This window comes from Bombina bombina, chromosome 5, assembly GCF_027579735.1.
Source record: "Bombina bombina isolate aBomBom1 chromosome 5, aBomBom1.pri, whole genome shotgun sequence".
Lineage (NCBI taxonomy): Eukaryota > Metazoa > Chordata > Amphibia > Anura > Bombinatoridae > Bombina > Bombina bombina.
Window position 1 is genome coordinate 161359052 of NC_069503.1, and position 25361 is coordinate 161384412.

The following is a 25361-nucleotide window of genomic DNA, read 5'->3' on the forward strand; positions in this document are numbered from 1 at the left end:
AAAACATACCAACTGGTTCTCAGGCCCAAATTTCTTACATCAGGCAGATACAGGTGATCAATCTGAAGCTGAAGTATTTGACCTCATTGAACCAGATTCTGACAGTGAGATCAGACCTGAAGTGACAGATTTAATAACTGAAGTGTATGAATGCCAGTTAGACTCACATAGATTTCTCAGATTCTCAAAGTGGAAGTCCCTTGTGAGAGGTATAGCAACACTTATTCACATTGCTAAGTCATTTTCCAGCAGCACTCAAAAGGAGTCGTGTACAGGCTGGCATTGCTGCAAAGGGTTATGCCATTCCTTAGATTTCTTGCAAGCTGAAACAGTGATTATCAAATGTATCCAACAAGAGGTGTTTTCGGTAGAGAAAAGGTCTTTATTAAAAGAAAAGAAAATCCCTGATCAAAGCCCAATCAAATGTTTGAATCCTATAATTGACAAAGACGGATTGATTAGAGTAGGAGGGCGTTTGCTTAATGCAGACATGACTGAAAATGAGAAACATCCTCTTATAATTCCTGCCAACCATCACATAGCTACACTCTTAGTTAAACATTATCATGAAAAGGTAGCACATCAAGGTCATCATTTCACTGAAGGTGCTCTACGTTCAGCAGGCTTGTGGATCATTAGAGCTAAAAAACTAATTTCCAGTGTTGTTCACAAGTGTGTCACCTGTAAGAAGCTGACTTGCACATTTTTATTACTATCGCGCAATTAAAGTGACTAATTATTCAAAAAAACGTATTTGTCTTTTTTTTTGCGTCATTTCACAAGCACGATGGGATGTCCATAAAAAAAATCTGATTAAGCCATCCAGGTGTGTTTATCAGCTGTAAGAAATGCAGGTGTCTGTGTAATTAACAAAATTAATTATGAAAAACACATGAGTATTTGGCTCAAATTTCAATGTTATTTCTGATTTTTCTTTTTGGATGGCAGCATTATGAAGGTGAAAAAGGTCAGTGATTACTGTGTTTTTAAGATTACATATTAAAGTGTTGTATTAACATTTGCAATCCTAAGTAACAAAAAGAATGCAATGTCGAACATTATGATGTGAAATATTGTTTGATATCCTTGATGTGATTCCTAATACCATTTACAAATCAGTTCAATGTATTTTGAAAGCGCAAAGTTAAACAGTGACATAAATAAAGCCGTCAAATTTATAAGGGCACTTTAGCTACAAAAAGGGATCCTAGCAAATGACTGAAAACCGTGACATTATTATATAAGTTATCTGAGTGAATTACCTTTTAAGCCTCCACGATGCTGCCATCCAAACATAAAATCTGAGTTCATGTCATGCCTATGTAAATATGCAGGTGTTTTGGCTAATTAATTGATAGCCTAATTTGTATTGTGCATAATTAATTGATAGCCTAATTTGTATTGTGCATAATTAATTGGTAGCATAATTGCTGTGCAGTGTTTTAATTTTTTTTATATCATTTGTGTTTTTTTTTTTTTTTTTTTAAATCTCCTTTATTGCTGTGCAGTGTTTTCATTCTCTTGCTATCCTTTGTGTGAATGTGCTTTTCTTTTTCAAAATGTATTAAAATGCTGTGCAGTGTTTTCATTCTCTTGCTATCCTTTGTTTGAATGTGCTTTTCTTTTTCAAAATTTATTAAATTGCTGTGCAGTGTTTTCATTCTCTTGCTATCCTTTGTGTGAATGTGCTTTTCTTTTTCAAAATGTATTAAATTGCTGTGCAGTGTTTTCATTCTCTTGCTATCTTTTGTGTGAATGTGCTTTTCTTTAAAAAAAATTGAATTACAGGAAGGGAATGGTATTTAAAATAAGGTATACATATTTAATAATGCTTTTCATTGAGTTTTATTAGGTGATATGCTTGACTCGAGCAGCATGAAACATAGTTTCCGATTTCCATTGACTACTATAGCATCCGCAACCTCTAAGGCGGTGGATTGAAAACTAGGTACACTGAGTCGGATAAGACGCAAGCGTAAGTGGTCATTTTTTGATAACTTTCAGAAAGCTTCTAATTGTTTCGAAGAACAGGGCGAAAGCACAGAATTCCGCAAGACGTGGATTTCTGCCGTATTCTCAGTAGACGCTTTGATAACTAGAGGCCATAGGGTGTAACCGGTGTATTGGGCCATTTTAGTGAGCAGTGTACTGGGGCGTGGTCTGACCACGTGATAGGTCTGATGTCAGAGCTGGTAGTTACTGTGAGACATGTGGTGTCAATGAAAAGGTAATCTATTTTAGAGTATTTCATGTGCGGATGCGAGTAAAATGTGTAGTTTTTAGTGGCAGGATGGAATGTTCTCCAAATGTCGTGCAACGCCAGTTCTCTGAGGTTACTAGCTAAATTCTTTATTACCTTAGCAGGAGTGCTGGAGACGCCATCGGAGGTATCTATGGTTGGATTTAGAGGAGTGTTAAAGTCTCCTCCTAGGAATGTTATGGCAGTTTTCGATTACAACAGCTTATGGGCTACCTTCTTAAAGAAGGCGGATTGGGAGTGATTAGGGGCATACAGGTTTATCAGTCTGATCAATCTACTGTATAACGTGCCTGTTAGTATCAGGAACCTTCCGTCTGGGTCTCTTTCTATCTGGGACAATTGAAAGGGTATTCTGTTGCTAAACAAAATCCCTACCCCATTTTTTTTTGTCGGCCCTGACGCAAAGTATGCGGTGGGGTAATAGCGGTTGTACCATTTGGGCTTGTGGGTCTTTGAAAAGTGGGTCTCCTGTATTATTATGATGTCACCTGTATTAGTATGATGCCCTTTGCGTTAATGCTGAATAAGTCCACAAGGAGGTTTTTGAGATGGCTTTGTAACGGAGCCATCGACACGCTGTGACAGGGGCTAGGAGAGAAAAAAAAAAAGAGGGGGGCAGGGAGGGGTTTTTGGGGTCAGAGAAGGTGGAGTGTGGAGGGGTGTTAGCGGTAGGGGAAGATGCAGGGGCTAGGATGAGGTAATTTGGAGTTTGATGGGGGTATTAGGAGAGGGAGGGGATACTGCTTGTTTGAAACTTAAATTCACAGTTTTGAAATAAATACAATACAATATGTTTTAGACTTCAATAAACTAGTGACGTAAATGCAATTCAACACTCAATACAATACAATCAAGGGTAGTAAATCTAGTACTGTTATGTGTTGTCATTTGAACAACTGATTGGTTCCTGTAAGTTTGTGCAACGTAAAAAAACAGGGAGCTACTTAGTAATTAAAAAAAAAAGTGCCTTTGTGCTTTCTTTTGGAGTGTATGCCCTGCGTATGATGTGCACCATGCCTGGGACCTATTATTAGATCTCCCCCTGGGATTATCACGCTTTAAGCGTTTGACTACCTTGACTGCCCCAGTCCAGGGGATACAGCCCCAAGCTGTCTATGTCTGTGAGTCGTGTTTTTTTTGTAGTTGGCATGTGTGTTTTCCGTCAGCTGGGTGTTAGTTGTTTATTCAAGGTGTGAGTAATGAGCTATGTACGGGCAGTTAGAATAAGGTGAGCGGACCCCTACACTCATAAATGTCTTATTTATATTTTGGTCCCAGGGTCAAATGTACGGGCTTGGTGTTCTTGTTGTTAGTACCTTTACTCCTATAGGTGAGGGCCTGTTCTGAGGACAAATGATCATTGTGTAAATAGTGAGGTAAGTATGTGGGTCAGCTAAATCCTACTGTTGTTTTGTCCATGGGGCCCTGTGTCTGCACTGGTCGACTAACTTTGCAGGTAGGAGTTTGGATAGCAAAAAATGTCAGGTGAGTCTGTGTATATCCTAAATTTTTCTGGCTTCTAAGTGTTGCTATCTCAAGTATTGTATGTAAGATACTGGTCTTGCATATAAGAAATTATAACATTTCAACTTTGTGAATAACATAAACAGTATAACAATGTATATAGTGAGATATTTTAACTTATCTGTTAAGACCTCAGATTATCTTATCTTATCTAACAGAGGTTTCTGTGTCCATTCAGAGTCCCTGGACCATTCAGAATTCAAAGTCAGCCAGTGTTCAGGGTTGTGTACCCTGAGTGTCTGTTAAACTTTCAGTCGGGAACGTTCTCCTCTGCTGTGGGTGCAACCTCTGGCAGTTGAGGAGGCCGTATCTTTGTTCCCAGTACTTGATTGAAGTTTGGCAGACCCATGACATTCATGAAGACTGCTGTGTTGTTGTCTTTGTTTGCTATGATACTCGTCATATTTGCTAGTCTTTGAGGACAGTAGTAATATACCTCCTCTTCTGGAGCGTTACTGGGTAAAGTTCTGTGAAGACTTGAATATCTGCTCTCTTGTATACTAGTGGATGTCTTGTTCTTGCGTGTTTGAGGATGTCTTCTTTGTCCTTATAGGATAAGAGCTTAATTATCACGTCCCTGGGCAGTGCTCTGCCCGGTTGTTTAGGATGCAGTGCCCTGTGTGCTCTCTCAATGTGGACATCTATAGCTGTTGGCGAATTCTTTATGTGCCTGATGAGGTCTTGTATGTACTTATGCAGTTCGGGAGGGCTCACAGACTCAGGGATACCTCGGAATCTTAGGTTGTTCCTCCTGCTCCTGTTCTCCAGATCTTCAATGCGCTCAGTGAGGTTTTGTACCACTACTTCCTGTGATTGTAGAAAACTTGCCTGATGTTGTAGTTCAGAGCACATTTTTTCTTGTTTTTCTTCGACCAGATTGACTCTTTGGTCTACTGCATTTATATCTTTTTTAAGCTCAGTAAACATAAGCTTAACATCTGCCATTGCTTCTTTGACGTCTTCTTTTGAGGAGAGATGCTTAATGTCTTCCTTAGTGACATAGATGCTCTGCATTGGATAAATGTTGTGGATTTGTGCTGTGGTTGCTTTATTTCTTCCTTCTTGCTGGTCTTTAGGAGCACTTGACGCTGCCTCAGGAGGAAGCAAGTAGCTTTCCATAAGAGATGGTTGTGAGCCCTTTGTCAGCCTTTGTGTTCTTTTGCTGGACATACCAGGTTATACTGATGTGCCGTTGGGTTAACTTTATTATAATGGGGTGTTTAAGGCTGGTGAGCAGGATGCTTGAGTAGATGGGATCAGGGCATGTGATTCTGTGTAAGGTCTTATGGCGGGGTTTTGATAATCAATCCACTCTAAGATTTGGGCCACCTGGGATCCCCTCCTGTGGTGCAGGGTGATATATTTTTGGGCCCCTTCCGATTTAAGGCTTACCCTCTGCTGCAGGGCTTGTCCTTCAGGTCTCCCTGCTCCACCGTGTGATCCGGATGATCGTGGGCTATTTCATTCCTCACCCTCAGAGTCCCCGGTTGTATTTTGGCACCCTGCTGCGTTCAAGGCCCAGGTCTCCTGCTCCGTCATGTGCCTCTCACCTCCAAGAATGGCGCAGATGATATTGAGACGCTAGCTCCTGCTCCTAAGGCCTGTCGCTGCTACAGGCTTCCTGCTCCCGGTTTGCTTATCCTGCGGTGCACGGATCTCAGAAGTGAGGTAGGTTGGCCTGTGAGCAGGGTGCTAGAGGTGTCGCTCTCAGTTTACCCCAATCCGTGTGCTGAGCGGTCGCATGTCTCTGGGCCTGGTCCGTGTCTCCGGTTGTCACAGCGGATGGCTCTTTGTCCCTTCTAGGCTCCTCTGCAGGTGTTCGATTGGAGGTTAGTCAGGTCCGGGGCTCGCTTCAGCTCCTCCACTCCCTTTACTGCTGATGACTGGCAGAGCAAGTGGGGTGGTCCCAGGCCGTGGGTTATGTTGCTCAATCGAGGGTCCTCTGTTTTGGGCATAAGCTGCTTATTCTGCTTTCTGTGGGGGCACTATTCTTTTAACAAAGTGGAAAAATAATCAAAAGTAATAAAAAGTAAAAGTTAGTTGCACATAACTTGTGTTTTGAGCACTTAGGTTGTCAGAGCTCTAGTTAGTTGCAGCCATATTCCAGCGTGGCTAGGCTCCGCCCCTCCCTTGCTCTGTATTTCTATAAAAAATGCTTCCTTATCTTATATCTCTATTTACACAGGTTTTCAATTCACTCACACCAGGGTTTATTTCTTCTATTGAGAAAACTGCACTATTCATATTTTCAGTATAGGCAGACAAAAGCAGCTAATTCAAATGATAAAATAAAGATAAACAAACTAATTGTAAACAACTGAATACACAGCAACAGGTAAAATGGATCATTAGGAACATATTAAAGGGAGAAAATCCTTTAAAAGCCACAAGTAACATTGTAGGAACCACAGTGACAAAGAGAAAAACTCAAATGTTTTAGAGTATTTAATATTACAATATTTTTTTACAGAAGCATTAAACACATAGGTAATATCCATTCCTGCTCTTTGTCCAGCCCTGTTGTGTCTTAACTAATGAAGTGTTTATGCTATCAGGAGGTTTAATATAAAGTGTTATTCTTTATATAAGACACACTAAATGTTAGGGCAGGGGTGATCTATACAGGGGATATGGGGCATAAGGGGCTGGGCTGAGGAGCCCCACAAATTTGTTCTCCTCAAGGCCTTGCAAACGCTGAGTGTGGTCCTTGTGATGGTAGCCCCCGAGCAGCAATGCACTATTGGAATCAAGCTGAGCCAATGAAAAGAGGCATATATGGGTAACCCCCAATCACAAGCTAGCTCCTAGAAGTGCATTGGGGCCCCTGTGCCTACCTAAGTATAATAACTGCAATACATTGTAAAATATAATCTTTTAGAAGCAAAATGGAAAAAATTACTTAAACCCCTTCCCACTGTTAGGACATTCCATGCTGTCTTAAGTGGTCTGGGCTTTAGCGCCAATAGGACGGCATGGAACATCCTAGCCCTTTGGCTGTACTGCAGCTAAACACACTTCCTGAATATCAGAACTTCCCCATATTAAAATATGTCCTATACCTAAATATCGATTTGAATCTGAATTTCTCAGAGCAGGCATGCATGAGCTAGTTACAGAGAACAGAAGCAAGCTGCCCCATTGTTCCAGTGATATGCCTTGTTGGCACGGGGCAGGTAGCACAGGCGTTCACAGAAAATGTTCTGGGGGGGGGGACAATAAAGTGAAACATGACCAGGCAATAAAGACACACACAAAATCATGGGTTGAAAATTATCCCAAAATGCTACTAGTCCTAGATTACTAGTACACTATACATTTTGGAGTCACTATATGCTAAACTTTAATGCACTTTTGTATGTAATAAAATTAATGTCTTTATCCAGATTCCTAACTTATAAATGAAAAAAGAATAAGCATATAGTTTTATTTTTTATTTAGTGCTTTGTTTATTTAATCTTTTGCATTATACAGTTAACAAAGAAGAAAAACATAAGCACATTTAAACACAACGAACCAATAAAAGTGAACCTATACATACTATTCCTAAGACTGCTAATAGTAAATTAACTAAAATATGCAAGAAACATTTCTCTTTTAGTCTCATTTTAACAGACTATTACAGTATGTGAGTAGGAGGACTTTGCACAGAAAGTGTTAACGCAGAGCACATTACTATGCTGTTAAAAAGGTGTTGGGAGTGTAGGTCCCCCTACATGGCTCATAGCACACACAAAGAGCATGGAGTAAGGGGCATGACCTCATGCAAAACTTTCTTCCTTCCTGGAAGCTTACTCCCCACCACTGTACAATGCATGCTGGGAATTAGAGTCCAGAACTGCAGTGACACAATACTGGGAGCGAAATAGTGAACTATAAATTTCAGAATGCTACCTAACTCCCAGAATACTGTGCTTCTTTCTCTAAAATGGAGCTACATTCAGGGGGGAAAAAGAAAATTAAAGGATATTCAATTGTATTTTTTTCTGCAGTTTGTATTTCAGATGGGGAGGAAAATCCAGGGGGGGGGGCTAATGCCCCCCATTGTTGACCCCCATGGTAGGTAGGTAACTTGTGTGTTTCCAATGGGGTTAGTTTGAGTAATAGTGCACTGCCAAATGCTTCACTATAACATACATATACTCATAAATTGCACATAGGCAGCTTGGTCTGGCATACAGGCCATATAGCAACATCCATAGAAGTGGGAAGTAATATAGTAATAAAGGGCCACATTGTGGCCCCAGTAGTTTTGACTAACATAAAACTTTTCTGCAAATTCAGTTTGTTTTAAATTTCATTCAGCAGAGTGAACCTCTAATAGGAGAGCTAGTAAGCTTGGCATAACCCTGCAACATGCTACAAACTGATCAGTTACTTGATCATTAGATTTTTAATATATAGCAGCAGAAATTCTGACTGTAATACATGACAAGCATTGTACTCATGTGTTTGTATACAGCTCTATATATCTGCAGTGATGGGGACTGCTTTTTTATCTTATGTTACCCACCTGTCTACCAATGTGCATGCTCTAACAGGGGTAGGTGTCCCTCCCAGCAGTCTGTCACTCCCCTCCCCACCTCTTATAGCCAGAGTGCTTTGTACAGCTATGTCCCTTTATCAAATGTAATGCTATCTCCACAGTAAGTGACACCCAGGCTATTTTGGACTGTAGCAGAGCAAAGCCTCAGGAAGACACCAGACACCCCCTCCCATCAGCAGGGCTGGGACACAAGTCTCCTTCATCTGACTTTTCTTTCTCTCTGGGGCTGCTGAGGAAGAGAGAGAAAGAGGGAGGGGGGATCAGGCTGAACTCTAAAGCTTTCGCTCCCTTATCCCCCAATCTGGATTTAGCCCAGTGGGATTGTACAAAACCCGGATCTACTGAAAATCCCCCGAGGATCCCCAGACACACTGGGGTTCTCATGAAAGTTTGGGAGCTACAACATAGACTCTGACAACTGGAAGCTTCTCAAGAGCTGAGGTACTTCACTGGCAATAGGAGCTTGTTGTATACTTCATTATGTAATTCTTTCACTTATTTTCAGGAGTATTCAATAACATTAAAAGAAGATGCTTATATCATGATAATATGTAGTTCCTGAGAAAGCTGGTAGTGGGTTGATTTATTGGACTATAGTTATTTCTTATTTTAAATTCCCAGATTCATAGAGAATACATGAATGTAAGTAGTACTTTAGTTCTCTCTCTCTATATATATCTATCCATCTATATATATATATATATATATACACACACACACATACATACACACATGCATATATACATACATACATATATACAGACACACACACACTATTATCTAAATATAATCTACTTACATTTAAAATTTTAAAACATAACTTTCAATACATACATGTGTGGGTATATGTATGTGTATATATATATATATTTACATATGTGTGTGTGTATATATATATATATATATATATATATATATATATATATATATATATATATCAAAATAACAAGAGTATTAACTATACATTTATAAGATGACAATAAAAAAGTTAGTCCAATAAAAAAGTATCATTGCTCAATGCAATACTGTTGTTAAATCTCTGGACTAACATGGCTACTCCAATCAATGTGACTATATATATATATATATATTATAGTCAAAGATAAAATGTCTATAAATATATATATATATATATGAAATAACTCTTTAATATAAAGTATATATATTCATAAAATGCTAAATAAATGTGTTTAAAGCAAAGAAACCCCAAAATATCTTAAATTAAACCTTGTCTAAACAGTTGATTATAATTTATGCTCTATTACTGTTTATAATTTTTTTTAGTATTTTAGAAAATATTTTCATAGACTACACATGTTGCTATTTTTGTTGTGATTATTCTGTATTGCTGATGTATAGAGAATAGTTTTGATATTCATTTAACCAATTCAGACAACTAAAGTATTAGCTTTATTTCATTATTGATACATATGTGTATTTTGTACGGAAATAGCTTTTCCTGCTATGTTTTTTCCCAGTGTGTTTGCTCTGCTGTAGGTGGGATTACTTAGTGCCAATCTGTGCCTGAGAGGTGCGAAACCTTCAGCCTGTATTTCTACAAATGGCTATGCAGGGAGATGGAGACAGACAGCTGGGACTATTTTGGGAGGCACTGGTCACTGGAGTGGACTGTTAACTCTGTGCTGGCTGACATCTGATAAATCCTTCACTCTTGGGGCTTTTTTACTTGAACACTGTCAGCCTGCCTATTAAATCCTATGTAACTGAGAGCAAAGACATATCTCAAAATTCACAAACTACTAGGTAGATCCATAGTGCTGACATTTTCTTGTGAAAAATACCAGCCTTGCTAATCAGCATAAATTAGTAAATGTATGCAGTAAAGTGAGAGACTAAAGCTGGGCTGATTTTATAGTGACATTTCTTTCACTATAGATTCCCACATACATAGATGTTTACCTATATGTATCCCTTATTCATTCATTTTTATTCAGTCTTTATTATCCACATGGAATTAAAAAAATTAAATAAAGAAAAGGTGTTATCCTACCCAAATACAACATTTTGGATCCAATTTTTTCAGCCTAGTTACTCATACTTAACTCTAATTTTTTTTAATTATTATTATTATTATTTACATAGGTCCTGGTCAAACTAGAGAGGCTAAAGGGAGAGTTGTTACAGAATTCTACCCTCTTTCAAGATGCTACATCACACCTAGATTATTATTTTTTTCCAGATAAAAAATGTAATAGGGTATTTTGTATTTACATTGAGTTTAAAATGTAAATAGAATATGTAAATTTAAAAAAAAAAAAAAAGTGATGCATTAAAGTGATGGTAAACTCTCCAATCAGATCCATAATGCTAGTGATATGTTAGATGAAGTTTAATTCATCAGTTGTAATGAAGATGCGCTATAACTTACTTTTTAATATAGATATGAAATTCAAATTCCCCACGCTCTACTGCCCACTTCAAAAGTCAAATTTTCTGTGAGCTAACATTTTTAATTCTTCTACAATCAGCACTATAGCTACAAAAAAAGGGCCATATGGGGAAAGTGCTGATTGGACAACAATTCAAACCTTTAGCTCACAGAAAATGTGACTTTTGAAGTGGGCAGAGAATGAGGAATTTGAATTTCATTTCTATATTAAAAAGTAAATAATAGCGCATATAGCTTACAGCTGAGGAATTAAACTCCATCTAAACTATCACTAACATTCCAGATCTGTTTTTATAAAGGGAGCGTTTACCAACATTTAATCACTTATTTTAGCTGCTTTTCCTGTAATTTAAAGTCAAAATAAAACTTTCATTATTCTGATAGAGAATGCAATTAAAAACAAAGCAAAAGAAAGTTCCAATTTACCTCTATTATCAAATTGTGCCGTCTTTTTATATGCACACTTTCTGAGGTACCAACTCCTACTGATCATGTGTAAGAGTTCATAGTAAATACATCTTTACATTTTATGATTGGCTGATGGCTGTCACATGATACAGGAGTCAGAAAAAATAGAATTAGCTTTGAAATTTGTCAGAAAAAAAAAATCTACTACTCTTGCATTATCTTGTTATAATACATTTGTTGGTTATGCCATTCTATTGTATTTAAATCTGAAAATTTTATTTATTTAATTTCCCCCAAAATGGCTGTGGTCCATTCAGTTGAATTCAGAATTGGAAACCCTTCTACATGCTGCACAGTGGTTGCTTGTTACATACATGAAATTAGATAAACATACTTAAGAAGTTTTTCAAGTTGTGTGTATCTGGGCTGCCAAACAATACACCCTTTGCAAACAAAATGACAGATTTAAATGTATTGAATTGTATGAAGATATTGGGCAATGCATTGTTTAACTTGTGAATCATATATACCGTAATTATAAAAAAATATATCAAAGAGCCACTAAAGTCAAAATTAGTTTCATGATTGACATAAAGCTTGCAGTTTTTTTTTTAAAAAAAAACCTCTTATACTTCCTATATCAAAACGTGCTTATTCTTTTCTTATGCATGATTTCTGAGGTTCCAACCTCTTCTGATTATGTGCATAAGTGCACAGTATATAACGTATATTCCTTTTGTGATTGGCTGATGGCTGCCACATGATACAGGGCAAAAGTAAATTGGATTAACTTCCAAGAAAATATTCTACTGCTCAATTCAAATTTAAAGTAAGCTGTCTTTTTTATTATGAATTTGCCAATTAGTCAATTGTATTGTTATTAGTGGTCCTTTAATGCAGATAATAAAAGTAAATTATGCAGCTCCAAACTGGGCCCCTGGCGATAGAAAGACTCATAGTCTTGCCCAGAGGGGTCTTGTGTCACTGCAGTAGGCCACTTGCTAAAGTCCCAAATGGCTAATCACTTTGTCTGTATCTCATTACTTACACAAGGCACTCCCCACAGAGGACAGGGCACAGTTTACAAGATGAGAAAATATATCAGATAAAAGGGAGTCTGTGAGCTCAGTGTTGCTTTATTTCATTTAGAGGAAAAGTGAATTATATGTGACTCAGACTAAAATGTCTCTGCTCTAAAATGGGTTGTGAATAAATACATTTGAAAGCAGATTGATCAGTTTTAAATGACATTTTACAGCAAACACTGCAAGCTCTAAATCTTAAAGGGAAAAAGACAGAGCATACAATTTTAAACAACTTCATTCTCTTGGTATCCTTAGTTGAAGGGACAGTAATCCACTACTAGGAGCTAGCTGAACACCCTGGATGAGCCAACTAAAAAGAGGCATATGTGTACAGCCAAGAAAGGATACCAAGAGAATGAAGCTAATTTGATAATATAAGTAAAGTTTGTTATAATTGCATACTCTATGTGAATCATAAAATCTTATCTTACTGTACTGTTCCTTTAAGAGCATATAACTTTTGTCTTGCTGACCTACTTTGTTATGGGCCCAATGATTAAAAACTCACTGGTTTGGAGAGAAGTCACGGAAAGTCTTTGAGTTTTATATTATAATGTATCCAGATCCATACACAGTGAGATACACAGCTACCAAGCTAAAATCTGCCTTTCTACATTTTTTGAGGGAAGTTGCAGTGCTTACGAGATTTAGATAATTTAGGGCTTTAGATATGTGTTTACTCTCATGTATAGACACCACAAGGTTCCGCAGCTCGCTAACAGGACACAACCAGTGTTATATGCAGCTGCTCCTGATTGGCTCAGCAGCTGTGTTGTGCTTAGTCTTGAGCAGGACTTTGCTAATGTGTTTTTTTTAAAGGGGAGGGGGATTAACCACATAATGTGATGCTCCAACAAGTTAAAGGGATAGTCTAGTCAAAATCAAGTTTTCATGATTCAGATAGATCAGGCGATTTTAAGCAACTTTCTAATTTACTCCTATTATAAAAAAATTATTTGTTCTCTTGGTATCTTTATTTGAAAAAGCAACAATGTAAGCATAGGAGCCGGCCCTTTTTTGGCTCAGCACCTGGGTAGCACTTTCTGATTGGTGTCTAAATGTATCCACCAATCAGCAATTGCTACTCAGGTGCTGGACCAAAAATGGGCCGGCTCCTAAGCTTACATTCAAATAACGATACCAAGAGAACGAAGAAAAAAAAGGAAAAAGAAAGTTGCTTAAAATTGCATGCTCTAACTGAATCATAATTGTGACTGGACTATTCCTTTAAAAGTGTAATTATTTTACTTTAGAAAATGAACTTACTACTATGAAAGAAAAATAAGTTTTAACTGTAAAGACAAGTTATAACCAATATCATTTTATATTAAATTCTTCCTTCCAGTCATTCAGATAATAATACTACAAGTTTGGTCACAAGACTGTCCTAGGTGAATGGCAAAACATATGTTGCCTAGAAATGTGTTGTGTATCTATGGCTGTCAGTGATTTCTTATAAAACACTTATGAATCCTCAGTTGTTGACCAAAATGTGTTAAAGGGACTTATATAAGCAAAAAATAAAATATTCTAATATGTTAGAGTTTTTAATTATTACACTGTTTACTCTGCAACTGGGTTAAACACAGAGTTAAAGTCAGCTCCAGCTATTTAAGACCCAGTTGAACACATCTAGTAAGACAAGAGGCCTATTTGTGTAGCCACCAATCAGCAGCTCACTCTCATTAGTGAATTGCTGCTTATAAGCCTACCTAGGTGTGCTTTTCAACAAAGGATACCAACAGAAGAAAGTACATTTGATGATAGAAGTAAATGTATGTCTCTTAAAATCACAAACGTCTGAACCATGAAAGTTTAATTTTGACTCATGTTTTTTTTAAAGAGCTCGTCTGTGATATGTATCTGTTTGATTAGCTGAAGCATTTATTATTGTAATAACAAAGTTTTTACTGCCTGGATTTTTAAATAAATAAAAAAATATTTATCAGAAAAGGTTTAATTCAGTACCCAATTTAGCTAATAACTCATATTTTCTTTCCACCTGTTGACTGATCTATGACTATGACTGCCATTTTGTTGTGTCTTATCTCTATTTTGGTGTCTCTGGGTTTGGCCTGTTCAGCTCTCGCTCGCGCATTTACTGCACTAGAAGTAAGTTTTTTGCATGTGTTGGGTTGCTCTCAAATTACAAGTTAAAAGTAAACTGTTTTCGCAAGCGCATTAACCCGATGCACACAAAAAGTCGAACTTAGAATATCGCACACCATAGCGTATTCCCTCAAAGAAGTTGATGGAGCGCAAAAGTGGAAAAAGTCTAACACCCCACTTACGCACTAACCCGATTGCATATTCTCAAGTGCGCTAACTAGGAATGGGCGAATATTTTGCAACATTTGAAAAATGAAACAAATTTTAACACATTTGTTTGTTCGTTTTGAATTTGTAATGTTTGTACAAAATTCTAACATTGGTTTAATGTATTTCTAATGCTTTCTTTAAATGTAATATTCAATTCAAATTTTTCTAATAATTTGATTCAAATTATGCAATCTATATATTTGTAATAGTATTTCTAACCCAACATGAAAATATGAATATTTCACATTCCACAGGTACAATATATATCTATGCATACGAAGAGAGAAGCGCCCTACCAGGAACGAACAACAGCTCAGTGGCTTGTTCTATGGTGAGTTACCACCTAGGAGCAGCCTCTTTTAGCCCAGTTGTGTTTTTCACAGAGGAAAACTTTCCTGAAGTATATCAGTCTGATCCCACCAAGTAAGGTCAGTCCAGCCCCGAAATACCAGGAAATTCTCCTATGAACAAGGAACATGACAACCCCAGACGATCATTTCGGCTTTCTTTGGGCCTCATCAGTGAAGTGCAGCCATATTCCTTTAAGCACACTGGCTAAGGAGTTCACGTCTGGTTTCCCCCATCACCCTTAGGCAGGCTGCTTCTTGGGTGGTAACTAGCCATAGAACAAGCTATTATGCTATTGTTCGCAGGTTAATATTATTATCAGGTATTTGTAGAGCGCCAACAGATTCCGCAGCACTAGGTTGAGCGTGTTTCTCTTTTTATTTATGCAAATTATGACTCTTAGGGAAGTTTCCCTAAGTGTGATGCAGGGGACCCGTTGCTCAGTGTGCCCTGAGGGATATGGCTGCATCTCACTGACGAGGCCCACAATAGGCCAAAACGTATATCTGGGGTTTTGCCATTTCTTTCTTTCAGAGAAGGATTGCCTGGTATTTCGGGGGCTGGACTGAACTGCTAAGTCAGGATCAGATTGATACGCTATAGGAAAGTTCTTCTTTGTGAAAGGCACATGTTGAGCAAAAAGAGGCTGCTTCTTGGGTGGTAACTAGCCATAGAACAAGCTATTATGCTATTGTTTGTTCCAAGGTTGAGCACTTCTCTCTTTTTATTTATGCAAATTATGACTCTTAGGTAAGTGTCCCTAAGTGTGATGCGGGAATCCAGACGTGGACCCGTTGCTCAGTGTGCCTAGAGGGATATGGCTGCACCTCACTGACGAGGCCCACAATAGGCCAAAACATATGTCTGGGGTTTTGCCGTTTCTCTCGTTCAGAGAGGGATTGCCTGGTATTTCGGGGCTATTAAGTCAGGATCAGACTGATATGCTACAGGAAATTTCTTCTCTGTGAAAGGCACATGTTGAGCAAAAAGAGGCTGCTTCTAGGGTGGTAACTAGCCATAGAACAAGCTATTATGCTATTGTTCGTTCCCAGGTTGAGCGCTTCTCTCTTTTTATTTATATAATATATATCTATACCTATATATATAGATGCTTATATATAGGTATAGATATATACAGATATACTGTATTTATACTGTATATATAGGAATATATATTTATAAATACTTAGAACATATTATGCTATGTGCAGAACATTGTAAATACGTAGTTAAACCTTTATTTAATATGAATATTGCATAAATATGCTTTTACATGTTTTCATCTATTTGACTGCAAAGGGCTCCAATGCACTTATATATATATATATATATATATATATATATATATATATATATATATGTGTGTGTGTGTACATATGTATTTATGTGTTTATATGTGTGTAAATATGTCTGTAAATACATATATACACATATAAATACATAAATACAAATGTACACACAAATAAACATAGATATATACATATTTAGACGTATGTATGTATCTCTATGTCAATGCCATTTGCCTGACACCTCATATCTTTGAACCCTTATAACTTTTTTGTGCAATATGTTTTAAAAATAATTTTTATTAGATGGTGTTATTATGAGTGTAACTGTACTTTATAATGTATTTTTGACGTGTTTTGTGACACTTTTTATTCTAGTGTAACAGTTAACCAGAGCTCTGAAGTCATGCTAAATCAACGTGTATTAACTTAAAGGGACACTGTACCCACATTTTTTCTTTTGTAATTCAGAAAGAGCATGCAATTTTAAGCAACATTCTAATTTACTCCTATTATCAATTTTTCTTCGTTCTCTTGCTATCATTATTTGAAAAAGAAGGCATCTAAGCTTTTTTTTTTGGTTTCAGTACTCTGGACAGCACTTTTTTATTGGTGGATGAATTTATCCACCAATCAGCAAGGACAACCCAGGTTGTTCACCAAAAATGGGCTGGCATCTAAACTTGCATTCTTGCATTTCAAATAAAGATACCAAGAGAATGAAGAAAATTTGATAATAGGAGTAAATTAGAAAGTTGCTTAAAATTTCATGCTCAATCTGAATCACAAAATAAAAATTTTGGGTACAGTGTCCCTTTAAATTGCGCTCAAGCAATTGCATTTACATTCAACTTGTAGTAAGCGTGCTACTCCCGATGTGCGCAAACAGGAGCAATAAACCCGATATTGCTCATGTGCCACTGTTAGTGCACCACTCTTTGCCCTGAATGTCATGTTAATTGTTTAAGAGGTTTAACCACTTCATGACTATAAAAATGCATCTGCAAATAGATATTATCCTACTATTCAACTGATTTTCATGTGATTTTCAGATTTAGTTGAGTCATGAGTAAAAAAAAACTCAGGAAAGTGATGATTCAGTTGGACAATTGATTTTTTTTCTTTCTTTTTTCTCTTTTTTTTTTAAATATGTTTGAAGTGTTCTTATTTATTCATACAAACATATATCCTGCAAATTCAATAAACCAACAATGGTGAAAAGGGTGCATGCCTGCCAACATTTCCCAAATGTTTTCTGAATGTGGGAGGTGAAGGTACTTTTGGGAGGTGGCCCACTGGCATTTTGTGGGTACTGGGTAGAGTTGTAACCAAAATGAGGGTGAGTGTGCAACAGGCAGGAATGGTAATATTGTGCATGTAATGATCAGGGTTTTAGCAGTCCCTGCCTTGTGCTGGCATCCAGTACATTTGCCCATTAGGTCAGAAGACCATAATAATTTGTTTAGTTCACTTTAGAGTCATCTACTTCCCAGTGCCCATTGATGTCCTGCGTCTCCCTGTCTTCTACTTGCTCATGTCCCATTGCTCTCTTACCTCTCCCTGTCTTCTACTTTCTCTTATCCTACCTCTTCCTGTCTTCTAATGCCCCATGCCCTATTGCTCTCCTACATCTTCCTATCTTCTTATATCCCATGCCTCATTGCTCTCCTGCTTTTCTCTGTCTTTACTACCCCATGCTCTATTTCTCTCTTGCCTTCCCATGTCTTCTATGTCCACGTGCCCCATTGTTCTCCTGACTATTACTGTCTTCTACTACCCAATAGCCCATTGCTCTCCTGACTCTCCCTATCTTCTACTACCCCTTGCCCCATTGCTTTCCTGACTCTCCCTGTATTCTACAGCCCTTTGCCCCAGTGCTCTCCTGCCTCTCCCTGTCTTTACTACCCCATGCCCTATTGCTCTCTTGCCTCTCCCTTTCTTCTACTTCCCTGTGTCTCATTGCTCTCCTGCCCCTCCCTTTCTTCTACTACCCTCTTCTCCATTGCTCTACTGCCTCCCTCTATCTTCTACTTCCCCATTGTGTGCCACATTGCTCTCCTGACACTCACTTTCTCCTACTTCCCCATGCCCCATTGCTCTATTGCCTCTACCTGTCTTCTACTACCCTGTGCCTCATTGCTCTACTGCCTTCTCTTGTCTTCTACTTCCCTGTGCCCCATTGCTCTCCTGACACTCACTTTCTTCTACTTCCCCATGCCACATTTCACTCCTACATCTCCCTGTCTTCTACTTCCTCATATCCCATTGCTCTCCTACTTCTCCCTGTCTTCTACTTTCTCTTGCCCCATTGCTTTCCTTCCTCACCCTGTCTTTTACTTCCCTGTGCCCCATTTCTCTCCTTCCTCTCCCTGTCTTCTACTTCCCTGTGCCCCATGTCTCTCCTTCCTCACCCTGCCTTCTACTTCCTTGTGCCCCATTGCTCTCCTACCTCTCTTTGTCTTCTAATTCCCATGTTCATTGCTCTCCTACCTCTCCCTGTCTGCTACTTCCCCATGCCCCATTGCTCTCCTACCTCTCTCTGTCTTCTAATTCCCATGCCCCATTGCTCTCCTGACACTCACATTCTTCTACTTCCTCATGTCCCATTGCTCTATTGCCTTTACCTGTCTTCTACTTCTCTGTGCCTCATTGCTCTCTTGCCTCTCCCTGTCTTCTACTTCTCTGTGCCTCATTGCTCTCTTGCCTCTCCCTGTCTTCTACTTCCCCGTTCCCCTTTGCTCTCCTGCCTCATCCTGTCTTCTACTTCCCCGTTCCCCTTTGCTCTCTTGCCTCTCCCTGTCTTCTTCTTCCCTGTTCCCCTTTGCTCTCCTGCCTCTCCCTGTCTTCCACTTCCCCGTTCCCCTTTGCTCTCCTGCCTCTCCCTGTCTTCTACTTCCCCGTTCCCCTTTGCTCTCCTGCCTCACCCTGTCTTCTACTTCCCCGTTCCCCTTTGCTCTCCTGCCTCATCCTGTCTTCTACTTCCCCGTTCCCCTTTGCTCTCCTGCCTCTCCCTGTCTTCTACTTCCCCGTTCCCCTTTGCTCTCCTGCCTCTCCCTGTCTTCTACTTCCCCGTTCCCCTTTGCTCTCCTGCCTCATCCTGTCTTCTACTTCCCTGTTCCCCTTTGCTCTCCTGCCTCTCCCTGTCTTCTACTTCCTCGTTCCCCTTTGCTCTCCTGCCTCATCCTGTCTTCTACTTCCCTGTTCCCCTTTGCTCTCCTGCCTCTCCCTGTCTTCTACTTCCCCGTTCCCCTTTGCTCTCCTGCCTCTCCCTGTCTTCTACTTCCTCGTTCCCCTTTGCTCTCTTGCCTCTCCCTGTCTTCTACTTCCCTGTTCCCCTTTGCTCTCCTGCCTCTCCCTGTCTTCTACTTCCCCGTTCCCCTTTGCTCTCCTGCCTCATCCTGTCTTCTACTTCCTCGTTCCCCTTTGCTCTTTTGCCTCTCCCTGTCTTCTACTTCCCCGTTTCCCTTTGCTCTCCTGCCTCTCCCTGTCTTCTACTTCCCCATTCCCCTTTGCTCTCCTGCCTCTCCCTGTCTTCTACTTCCCCGTTCCCCTTTGCTCTCCTGCCTCTCCCTGTCTTCTACTTCCCCGTTCCCCTTTGCTCTCCTGCCTCACCCTGTCTTCTACTTCCCCGTTCCCCTTTGCTCTCCTGCCTCTCCCTGTCTTCTACTTCCCCGTTCCCCTTTGCTCTCCTGCCTCACCCTGTCTTCTACTTCCCCGTTCCCCTTTGCTCTCCTGCCTCACCCTGTCTTCTACTTCCCCGTTCCCCTTTGCTCTCCTGCCTCTCCCTGTCTTCTACTTCCCCGTTCCCCTTTGCTCTCCTGCCTCTCCCTGTCTTCTACTTCCTCGTTCCCCTTTGCTCTCCTGCCTCTCACTGTTTTCAACACAATAGTTTGTTTCTGGGTGTGTAAATGAAGGTTGTACCACTTACTTTGTTATAGGGACATAAAAGCAATGCATTTATATAAAGCATATATAAGTAATGAAATACTGATTTCAATTTATCTGCATTCAAAATAAATGTTCCAAAAATGTTCACTTAATTATTATGATTTACAAAATTCACATTGTATTCACAAACTACTTAAAATCCTTGGTGAAAATGTTTGTTATATTCTATAAATGTGGCCAGTTAGGGTTAGATGAATTTAAGTTTGTGCGTTGCTCTAAGCAATCACTGTGTTGTATAAAGCTGGTTCAGGCAATTTGGGGCATTTCACAAATATATTTAGATGACATAAAATGATATCCAGCCTCTCTTGGGAGTGTAAACAAGCAAAACAACTAATGAATGTTGTTTAATGTTTGTTAATTTCTTTAGATACATTATTTTTTGGTGAACTAAATTTTAAGTCGGATGTCCCTTTACAGTGATATGAAACTCAAAAACAATTTTTGTGATTCAGACAGAGCATATAATTAAAAAAATAAAATTTACATTTAATTCTATTCATGAGAATGATGCAAATTTGATAATAGAAGTAAACTTAAAACTTTTTTTTTAAAAATTATTTATTTTAATTCTGTCTGAATCACAAAAAAATATTTGGTATTCTTTGTTGAAGAGATACGTAGGTAGATGTCTGGAGCACTGCATGCGTATCTGCTTTTAAACAAAAGATACCAAGAGAACTAAGAAAAATGTGATAATAGAAGTAAATTGGAAAGTTGTTAAAAATTGCGTGCTCTGAGTCATGAAAGCAAAACATTGGATTTCATGTCCTTTTAAAAAACAGAAATGTGTAAAATATTTCCAGCAGCTCTGACATTTAATTTTTTTTCAAAATGGCACCTCATTTGTGCAAATATTTGGTGATGCGACTAAACCACCTGTTATTGTGTCTGGCTAGTAATAACAATCAGACTGTTGACAATATCACAGCTAAAAAAATGCTGCAGGATGTATAATGTTGCTTGACAGCATAGCATTCAAAGTATTCCTAAAAGCAAAGTTTAACTTTTTAAATAGCACTTTAGTTGAATAAGATGACTAATCATTCCCAGTATTTAATACTAAAGATAAAATGAAACTTTTGTAATTCGGAAAAAGCATGCCATTAAAATCCAACTTATATCTATTACCAAATTGTGTACAGTCTTCATATGTGCACACTTTCTGAGGCACCAGATCCTACTAAGGGATAGGGCGACCTCAGAGCTCTGATTAACTGTTTAGCGAGAAAAAAAGTTGCACAAAACACATAAAGTTTCCTTTTAAAGTACAGTTACAATCATAACACTAATAAAAAGTTTTTTTTTTTTTTTTTAAATGCATAACATAGTAATAAGGTCTCTTTAGACAGAAAAATGAAAGGTCCAGATAAAGTTTATTAATTCATTAATAAGTTTTGATGTTTGTTTTATCAATAAAAATGCTTTAACAGTGATATATATGACTAGGTGTTTGACTGGAAAGGACTCAAAGGTGTATCTAAATATTTGTGGATTTTTATGTGTGTATGTATATATGTGCATGTGTGTGCATACAAGTATGTCTATGTATGTAGACATGAACACACATACATATCTACTCAAACATACAAATATATTGCCACACAATTCAGCTATAAATTCTTTGAAAACATTTATTTTCTGTTTAGATTTAAAGCAATGTGGTAATTATTAATTATTGATACAACCTGCACATGTAGAAAAACTGAGTTTAATGTCCCTTTAAAGGGACATGAAACCCTAAATCTTTATTTTATGATTTAGATAGAGCATACGATTTTAAGCATCTTTCCAATTTGCTTCTATTATCTAATTTGCTTTGTTCTCTTGGTATCCTTTGTTAAAAAGCATACCTAAGTAGGCTCAGAGCTTGGAGCTAGCTGCTGATTGGTGGCTGCATATATATGCCTTTTGAATTTTTTTTACCAATGTGTTCAGCTAGCTCCCAGTAGCGATAATTGAATTAAAGTTGTTTACAAATGTATGCTCTATCTGAATCATGAAAGAAAACATGTCCCTTTAAGTTTTTTCATCACAAGATTACGCAATGTTCCCTCCTCTATCATTTATATATCCTTAAACAAAATCATTTCTGACTGCTAATAAATATTGTGGCTTCCTCTTAGGTATTTTTAATGACTAAAAAGTTTCACATAGATGTATCATAGTGGGGAGACAGTGCAGGTGGGTGATTGGTGGGGTAAAATATAGCAAATGTGTTTTCTTGAGCTAAAAATAGGACATTCTTTTCTGCACCAGTGGAGATAATGGGATCATGGGGAGGTCTCCAAGGACTGCATGCATATCCAAAATCACCTGTTTCCTACTATGTGAATAAAATTAGTTTTGCTTAGTATTTTTAAATTTCTATGTATGTTTTGCAGACCTTCTTAACTTTAATATAGAGTATTACTGTAAATCATGTAGTTTCATTATTTAAATAAAAAACATAAAGCTATTAATACTTTAAAAATTATAGTTGTTTTTATTATTATTTTGGAGGGGAAAGAGAAAAGAGTAAGGAAAGGATCCATTAATGAAGGGACATTAAAATGTGTGGTATAATTGGCAAGTTTATCATGGTTCTATAGTATTTTTAGGTCATTATATATATATATATATATATTAATAACCTGCTCATATTTATGTTCACAAATGTATAGTAAAAAAAAAAAGCCATAAACTTTGATGATTTATTTTGCCCCTTTTCCAGTAATTTAACTTTGAAAGAATTTGAGAGAATTTGAAGTACATGTTTCACAGGCCTTAACCTGCTTCATATCTGTCCTCAACTGGTCTTAAAGGAGGTGATAATGTAAGATATTATAAACAATGAAAGTTTTGCCAACACAATGACAGTGGCAAACCTTGTTTACTCCAGTAACAAGTCTAGTATATGCATTTTGTGATTGGCTGATACCTGTCACATGATACAGGACAAGGGAAAATTAACTTTGCTAGAAAAAATCTATTATTCATTTGAAATTCAAAATAAGTGCTGTTGCAATGTCGATTTATTATGTATTTGTCAATAATGCAATTGTACTGTATTTATGTGTAGTGATTATTATAAATACTTTTTAAAAGCTTGAAAGATGAGATGTGTCTAAAAGGTAGCATCTCGTAGCTTTGTGAATTTAGCAACATGCACTATATTAATTTAATGGGAGCAGATTATAAATAGCAAGCTGAGAACTCAGATTGGGTTTTGTGATGTGAATAGACAAAAGAGACTTCACTTAAAGGGACAGTAAAGTCACAAAAAATATTTCATGATTTAAATAGGGCATGTAATTTTAAACAACTTTCCAATTTACTTTTATTACCAATTTTGCTTTGTTCCCTTTGTTATTCTTAGTTGAAAGCTAACTCTAGGAGGTTCATGTGCTAATTTCTTAGACCTTGAAGACTGCCTCTAATCGGAAAGCATTTTGAAAGTTTTTCACCACTAGAGGGCGTTAGTTCATGTGTTTCATATAGATAACATTGAGCTCTGGCACGTGAAGCTCCTAAGAGCAAGCACTGATTGGCTAAAAATGCATGTCTGTCAAAAGAACTGAAATAAGGAGGCAGTTTGCAAAGGCTTAGATACAAGGTAATCACAGAGGTAAAAAGTATATTATTATAACTGTGTTGGTTATGCAAAATTGGGGAATGGGTAATAAAGGGATTATCTACTTTTTTAAACAACAAAAATTCTGGTGTTTACTGTCCCTTTAATAATATTCTTTGTTCTATTTAAAATAGAATATTTCAAAATGTATTACACTTTTTAAAAAAAAAATATTATTATTATTATCAGTTATTTGTAGAGCGCCAATAGATTCTAGCGCTGAAGATTATTATTATTATTATTATTATTATTTGTAAATAACTGATGATAATAATAATAATGTGCATTTATCAGTCAGGAAGAAATAAATAACTAGATATTATTTTCACTTCCTTTTAGCTTTTCATGTTAAATGTAAACAGCTGTTTAACCTTTTTCATAAAAAGAGAAATTGTAATGCTTAAAGGGACATTGAAGTCAAAATTAAACTTAAATGGATTTTAGAGAGCATGTCATTTTAAAAAAACTTACCAATTTACTTCTGTTATCAATTTTGCTCCATTCTCTTTGTATCCTTTGTTAAAGTGTAATCCTAGGTGAGCTCAGGAGAGTGCACATGCCTTCAGTCATTTGACAGCAGTGTTTGCAACATTATTTATAGCAATATTATGCATAGTTACAAACTGCTGACATAGACTGCTATAGACACATGAACACTCCAGAACTTCTACCCTTAAAGGGACATTTAACACTTTGAGATGGTAATATACAATGATAAATTGTATATATATATATATATATATATATATATATATATATATATATATATATACTCTGCAATATACTTAGATTATTTATTTTGTCCTCTTTTCCTGTAATTCCATTCTGAAATTGTGAGCTTTTCAGTTCCTGATTGGAATGGAAATGCAGAACACTGTTATATTCCCCACAGCCATTAGCTGCACACTCTAGTGACCTATTTATAACTGTCCCTAATTGGCCACAGTAGCGAAGGTAACCTAAGTTACAACATGGTAGCTTCCATTGTTTTATAGACACTAAAACTTTGCACTTATTTTGTCACTACTTAAACAGCTAATGAAACTTTAAAAAATACATCTGCATGTTTTTCTCAGACTAATCTTTTCTTTGAACGTATCATTCTATCTAGTATTTATTAAGTGTTTAATGTCCCTTTAAAAAAAGGAAAGTAGTTTAAAATGACATGCTCTATCCAAATCATAAATGTTTAATTTTAACTTTACTGTCCCTTTAACTGCTATTCTTTTATATACATGATAGACATGTTTTAGTACAATGGTTTTTAAAATGTAATTTATTTGCACTTGACAATTTGTTAAAGTTACTAATATGCACTACAAACTTCTTAAATATGGCATTCTCTAAAAAAACCAACTGTTTGCATGTGTTTTAATAAACTCAGATTGTAGGTAGGAATTCTATGGAGCTTTAAAAACCTTAAAGGGACCTTAAACACTAAACACATGAAATACATATCTCTCTAATTATGGATGCTACCATTTTGAGGGTATCTGAAGGAGAGTTGCTGCACAAGTGCAAACAGGTCAGCACTGGACTACAGTAAAATCTAGATTTCAACATGGTGGCACCCATTACTAGAGGGAGGCGGGGAATAAACTCAATACTTTGCTTATA

General features: G+C 37.3%; 1 protein-coding gene across 1 annotated transcript in view; it reads left to right on the forward strand.

Annotated features, from left to right (window-relative positions):
- Window positions 1-8511: 8511 nt before the first annotated feature.
- OBSCN (obscurin, cytoskeletal calmodulin and titin-interacting RhoGEF) overlaps window positions 8512-25361 on the forward strand; it is a 937038-nt gene continuing 920188 nt past the window's right edge. The window contains 1 exon segment of the mRNA XM_053713767.1: window positions 8512-8768. The gene's annotated coding sequence lies outside the window, so the exon portion shown is untranslated.